At 41.5% G+C, this 7,705-nt stretch overlaps 1 long non-coding RNA gene across 1 annotated transcript; it reads right to left on the reverse strand.

The window, feature by feature from the left end:
* Positions 1 to 5,758: 5,758 nt before the first annotated feature.
* On the reverse strand, positions 5,759 to 6,438 carry LOC122022640. Its single transcript, XR_006123048.1, has 3 exons — positions 6,267 to 6,438; positions 6,024 to 6,082; positions 5,759 to 5,812 (listed from the first exon to the last, which is right to left on the reverse strand). It is a non-coding gene; the product is annotated as an uncharacterized LOC122022640 (long non-coding RNA).
* Positions 6,439 to 7,705: the final 1,267 nt, after the last annotated feature.

The raw sequence follows: 7,705 nt of genomic DNA on the forward strand, positions 1-7,705 counted from the left end.
GGACGAACTCTACCAACGACAAATGGTTCTCCCAACTGCCTCCAAAATCTAATACACAAGACTTCAGCAATCCTTCTAGAGTTTGAAAGGTCCGCTCTGACTGTCCATCTGTCTGCGGATGGAAAACTGTACTGTAACAGAGCTCAGTGCCTAAAGGCTGCTGTAGACTCTGCCAGAAACGAGACGTGAAACAGGGCCTCTATCCAAAATAATAGTCAACGGGACACCATGTGATCTGATGATCTCCCGGCAAAACAGATCTACCAATCGATCCAGGAAATCAGTCTTCCGGATCGCTAAAAAGTGCGCAGATTTGGTTAATTGATCAACGATTACCTAAATCGCGTCTTGGTCTCGTCATGTCCTCGACAAACTCATCACAAAGTCCTTAGTAATATGTTCTCATTTCCACTCAGGAATAGAAATCTGCTGAACTAAGCCGGCAGATCTCTAATGCTCGGCTTTCACTTGCTGACAGACGAGACATCTAGCTACAAAATCTGCGATGTCTTCTTTCATGTCGTTCCACCAATAGAAACATCTCAAATGTTGGTACATACGGGTACCGCATGGGCGGACAGCAAATCATGAGCGATGAGCCTCCGGAAGTAATTCCTATAGGACCGGATGAGACTGAAGCATGCAAAATCTGCCTCGGTAGTGTATAACACTCTCCTCGTCTCGTGTGAACTTGGTCTGCTGCCCGGAAGCTATCTGGCTGTAAATAAACTGCAAATACTGATCAGCAGCCTATGGCTCTCGTATCCTTGTCCTGATCAACGACTGAGCAACCTTGGTAACCAGAGTACCCTGCTCTGTCTGTCCTTACCCCTCAAGACCCAAATCAGAGAAACCTTAAATCAAGTCTGTGACCACAACTCGGTGTCAAGTTAAAGTCCCTCTGGACTTCCTGCTAAGTGCGTCGGCAACCACATTAGCTCTCCCTTGGTAATAGCTAATGGTACAATCAAAATCCTTCAGGAACTCCATCCATCTCTTCTGTCGGAGATTAAGTTCCTTCTAAGTAAACAGATATTTGAGACTCTTATGGTCAGTGAGAATCTCAAATGTAACGCCATATAAATAATGTCGCCAAATCTTCATGGCAAAAATAATGGCGACTTGCTCCAGATCATGTACAGGGTAGTTTTTCTCATGCTTCTTCAACCGACGAGAAGCATAGGAGACTACTCTATCGCACTGCATCAAAACAACGTCCAAACCCGGTAGAGGTGCGTCAGTATAGAGGACATATCCGTTCTCTCCATAAGGTAAAACCAAAAATCGAAACCGACACTAGTCTCCATTTCAGCTCCTAGAAGCTGGTCTTGCATTCCACAGTCCAAGTAAACTTCACGCCTTTCATGATCAGGCGTGTAAGTAACATAGCAATCCGTGAAAAATCCTCAACGTATCTCCGGAAATATCGAGCCAAACAAAGGAAGTTGTGAGCCTCTTCTATAGACTCCGTCTACTCCCAACGGTAACAACCTCGATCTCCTGTGGAACCACGGTATACTCCTACTGGTGACCGCGTGTCCTAATCATCATCACATAAGACAATCCAAATAAGCACTACTGATCATCACATATAGATGTTCTCGTCGAAACATCTCTAGATCTAAGCAAAGGTGGTGTACGTGACTCACCGCGGATCCGAAATAGATCACCACATCGTCAACAAAGACAATGGAAATCGATCCAAACATTCTAGGGATACCCAAATCATCGAGTCCATGATAACATCTAGGGCACCGCAAGCACTAATGGTAAAACCAAGACACATAATGTCCGTATCACAGACATTCCTAACAATAAGATCCCCAACAATAAACAGATCTAATCACCAACGATATATAATCACCAAAGAATAGAACCTCTAGTGTGAGAGCAATGCTCTATCACACGAAATACCACATATGTGGGAGCAACGCTCTACCATAAGAAATCCTCCATATGTGGAAGCAACGCTCCACCACAAATAATCCAAAATATGTATCCACAATAAATATGGGAGCAATGCTCCGCTACAAACAATCCGCAATATGTAGGAGCAACGCTCCACTACAAAACAATCTCTAAATATGTGGGAATCCAGAATATGTGGAAGCTACGCTCTACCACAAACGATCCATAACATGTGAGAGCTACGCTCTACCACAACAATACATAAGTGCCCAAGCACCTAACTATCTAGCTAGAGACTGCACAAGATCTCTCTACCACAGATCAATGTGGTTAGCCTAGGGTATAACCACCTAGTAAGCAAATCAAATCCATAGTCAACTTTATCATCCTCCTAGTGGGTAAAACAACCAATATCATAATGTAGACATTTTACATTCTACTTTAAACATAGGTAGAATCATCATGATGCTACCAACCATACATCTGACACACGTGCACACACAACATATGTATGATCGACATAATCCTCTAATTAGTACACACCAAAAATACTCACATCATAGGTATAAATCACCATGATACCTCCAACAATGTATACTGAACCCGTGTGCATATATCATCGTAGGTAAAATCAACAATACCCCTCAAACAATACTCACATGACAAATATACACATATGCCAAGAGTATAATCAACATATACTTCCAATAAGACATACTAAACCCAGGTGCATTCACAAATCACACATAATCAACAAGATACCTCCAATATGTCAATCAGACACGTACAGCTAACTAAGAAGCTATAATCCACAAGGAACATACAATAACCATATCTAGATGTGAATACTCACACTTCCTGCAAATGAACTAACCATCAGAGAACTCCTATAACTCATTACAGTCATATGTACACGAAACAAAGCTAGGGATAATCAACATATTTGACCCAATCAACCTGACATTCTGAAACGGTAGGGTCACCTTCTAAGTTATCCCACTAGGTACATACAGTCGAAAAATTAAAGTCCACATGGAATAGGATACATCGATCCTCTAAAGACTGACCAAAATCGAAAATGATTTACGATCAACTCAGTCTTTTCCACGTCAGTACAAAACATGTACTCAAATGTGCTCTAGATATCAAACTAAGCACAAACAACCCAAAGATCAGCATCTCCATAAAATAGGGTATGATGGTCCTCTACTGATCGGTCCAACAAAACTAAATAAGTCATCTACTAACTAATCAAGAACCAATAAAGCCTTACAAGCGTCTAAGGTAAATCAACCCACGACTACCCCAAGTCAATATGTGTAAATCAGTTTTCTATTATCGATCTAACCAGAGTACAATAATCATCTACCGACGAAAACTAACTAAAGTATATCGGTATTCTACTGACTAGTCAACATGAATATGAAGGTACTATCTACTACACACTAATAATAACAAAGGCTGGTATGTGCCTCCATTTCCTAACCAATTAGTAGTAACAGAAGTTAATACTACTAATGGTATGATATAAAAGATCTGCAGAGACTATATTCCTTAATCTCTATTAAGGTCGGTAAAGATCAGTGGCTATCCCATCACATATAATACGTGCTACATCAACCAGATAGATACTAATAAAGAATGCTAATACAGATGATAAACTGTAATATAGGGCATATACTAACAGAGAGGTAGGACAACAGTATATACCAACATACCTCCTATAGCTTGGAGATGTCCTGCTGCTGCCAGGTCCCAAAATCCGAAAAGTCACATCGAGAAGACCAAAACAGAAAATCTGAAACACCGGGAAAATAAGACTCGTAAGCCGATCTCTGATACCAAATAAATTGATATCAGATAAATCTCGAAAATCCAAAACACATAGCAAGTATCGTATACCTGCTCTGATACCACTAAATTGTCACGCCCCGGAGGAGTCTCTGTCCGAAGAAATTTCGGCAGCATCTCCCCTGTACGGCGGACAATCTGAAACTTTTCTACAAGCACTATATACCTCAGCCACATGCGGCTAGAATAATAACAATAAAAGAAAACAAACACCACGCAGTTAATATCAAATTCAGCCTCTGGCTGACACAACCACGCAGTTAAAAATAAAGCAGCCCACTCGGCTGTACCAAAACCAAAACATAAAACTGCTAGCCGGCTAGACTTACACAACCAATAACATAAATACAAAATACCACATAAGAACGTCGACACTCCAAAAATAAAACCAGAGTACAGAGCTAAACAAACTTATACATAAAACAAACAAAACATACTTGAACCGATAAGTCTTCTGATGTGACGTGGGGACCAGCAGACAGGATGCTCCAAGCGACACCATAAATAACCTGGTACCTGAAAAAGGATAGTGTCAACGGGGGTGAGTTCAACAACTCAGCGAATACCAATGGACATGAGTAGTAAGGTATATCTAACAGCAACAAACATGGAATACAGCTTCCTAATCATATATATAGGGAATATGCAAAACTGAAAAGTAACTGAGGAAGTTGTACTCACCAGAAACTCCTATCCAGACAAAAGGGTCGTCAAACCGAAAGTGTCAATAATCCTGTATGCAGGTCAAAAGTATGCATCCAACCAAAATGCAGCAACCAAATGCAGCAAACACAATCATAAGAATATAAATGCATCAATGCATATGATGCTAATGATGCGTCCTGGTCACCTCTGACGCCAGTCAGTCATCTCACACACAAATGGTGAGACCGAGTGGGTAGGGCTGTGACAACCGTGCACTCTGTCGTCACTACTCCTGATGAGTGACCGAGTGGACGGGATGCTGTCGGAGTACTCCTGTCCTGACCCCAAATCATAAATGGGGGAGCTCAATGCTCTCAACTCTCGGTACACGATGACGGGGAGGTATCTCTGCCGGCTACCACGCTGAGTCACCTGACCAACGGAGCCAAATCCACCGGCTACTACGCTGCTACACTAAATGCCAGCGGAGCCAAACAGAGCGGAACTGTCTGCCGGCTACCACGCTGGGTCATATGACCAACGGAGCCAAACAGCAGAACCGCCACACACCTGCCTGATATACCACTAAACCATGAGTGGGGGTGTGTGCAATACATGTAACTTGCGATGGGCTCAACCATAGTGGAGCCGACAATCGCACAGCATGCAATCATGATGCATGTCACTATGCATAACAAAAACTGATCAACATAACCATATCCATATATACAAAATGGGTACTGTAAAAGTGATAGTCACATACCAAAATCTATAATACACAGGTCAGATAGAATATCAAAAAAACCTATGTCCTGAACATAATAAGTATGGAATATCCTGATCAACATAGAAAAATCCATATATACATAATATGGGTACCACAGTATCAGTAGGTCAATCCACGGATCTAGGGCATACAGGTCCTCTATGGTATAGCAACCTAGATCCTAAACATATCTCCTTCCATAACATATGTACCAACAATATGCACATATCAAGAATCAAGGTCTAGGTACACGAATCATATATGATATACAAATAGAGGTACACAAGCCAGTCATGGCATAAAACCTAAGTATCAGACAGTCTCGATACACATGACTGAAACCAAAAGTCCAGAACCTAGTCCTAACCTCAGTAAAACATGGTATGTCACTCTAGAAACTAAGATACTCATGGCAACAAATCACGAGATATAAGCACGGATACAACATAGGCGACAAATCTAACATGTTATGGATATCAAACAGTGACATACCAAAGGTAAACATGTTCATTGCTTGCATCTATAAAGTACTATGCATATCCAAATGACGATATCATAAAAGATAAGTCAAAAGGTACCCGCCTCAAATGTAGATCGAGCTAGACAATCTCCACGTCGAAGTGCTCGTCACGAACCAGAGTCCTGTAATACATGGTATCCAGATTTAGCTAATTGCATATAAATTAATTAGCTATATCAAATCTCCGAGAAGCTAACCTAAATCCAAATCCAATTATAAATATTAATTGGAGCATCTAACTCCTCAATCAAACCCCTTCTCTTCATCAAATCAGAACAATTAACTACTGAATGTCATCACTCTACATTAACCCGAAAGCTAAACAAAACTCACCTCAATCCGGATGATCAACCGGAGCTACAATGAAGTTATTGCTGAGAACAAAACCGGAACTGCTGTTGCGAAAACCAGAACCACCATTCCCAAATTAGCATAAACTTCCACTCCAACACAGTAATCCTCATGGCAAAATTGGACACAACAGAGCACAAATCGCAATCGATAGTTCTAAAAGACATTTCAACAAACAGGATTATGTAGCGTTTGAAGCATCCATATTCCAGAAGAAAAATGAACCTCTGCGACCAGGAGATGTTGCTAGTACTTCGGCTAGCGACTCAAAGAAGGAGACGGCTGGGTAGACCGGCTAGGGCACAGGGAGGAGATAGCGGTGCTTAGGGCACAGGTTGTAGTAAGGGCGGCTCGTGAGGGAGAGGTAGAAGCTTTCAGCGGAGGTGTAAGAGATCCGGCTGTGCTCGGAGGTGTCGGGCGGTGCTGAGCGGCTACGGCACAGATGCTAGGGCAGAGGAGAGGTGCTCGGCTGCCGGCGCTCAGAGGAGGAGAAGAAGAAAGGTCGGCATGTCCCGTGCGGCGGCAGCGCTGGGGTTTCCAGTGGTCGACGCCCGTGCTAGGGCACGGTTGAACATCGACGGTGGTACTCGGGTGCCGGCGAACAGGTAACATTGGTTGGAGTCTTGGGTAGGGGAAGGCACTGCGATGTCGGCAGTGGGCGATAGGAAGAAGGAGATGAAGAATCGGCAGCGTCGTCGGTATGGGAAGGGAAAACCGTCGGGAAATGCAAAGAAGAGGAAGTGAAGAAGGGACGGCGCGGGCACGGGGGAAAAGAAAAGAAATAGAAAATAAAAAGGAAAAGAAAAATCAAACTTTTCCTGCTTAAATGGGATAGCCCAAACAGGCTTTCCCGGACCCCGTTTTTATCCCCGATAACTCGTCCGTACGAGCTCGGAAAAATTTCCGAAAAATTTCCAAAAATTCCGAAAAAATCCCTTAGTAATATCCGCCTATTTTCCGGTATTTTACACAACAAGATCTTAACACAATGAACAAGAAACATAAGATATTCTTAGCATACAATCTATACAATCAAGTAACTAAATTATTAAAATAAGAGAATCTGCTAATAAGAGAAAAACTATCTATGGATGTGAAGAAAGGGAAGGGTTTAGTGCAAAAACGTGAAGGGTTCAAAACCACCTTAGATGAAAAAATATTTGAAATAAACTATAACGTGAACTCTAGCTCAAAGATAGGACTATTAATGAATACCAAAAGCAGATTAAAAATTTGTCAAGCAAGCAAGAATATTGAAAAACTTTAGGCAACTATTGTTTCATTGAAGAATAAAGAAATAGGAAGCTAGTCTGCAGGCAACTATGAGAAACTTGAGTTAACAATTTGTCAATTAACATTCAATATATGGTGAAATCCTCTAATATTCAGCATATTGAGAAACTACAAGAGGAAGCTATTCTACAAGCTAGGAGGTTATCTAGTGCCACTGAAACTATTACATAGATTGCTTGACACTTTTAATTTTCCAATATCATACTGATCTTATTTTACATTCATAGATGACTAAAATCTTGTGCCTATCATGTTTGAATAACATCTAGTGTAGGTATATAAGAGCAAATCATTGACAAGAACAACAAGCTCATGACACATCTTGAAATAAAAGAAGATAATGGAAATTCAGTGGAAACCCTGAAGGAAGC

The sequence above is a fragment of the Zingiber officinale genome, chromosome 9B, assembly GCF_018446385.1.
Source record: "Zingiber officinale cultivar Zhangliang chromosome 9B, Zo_v1.1, whole genome shotgun sequence".
In the NCBI taxonomy this organism is placed as follows: Eukaryota; Viridiplantae; Streptophyta; class Magnoliopsida; order Zingiberales; family Zingiberaceae; genus Zingiber; species Zingiber officinale.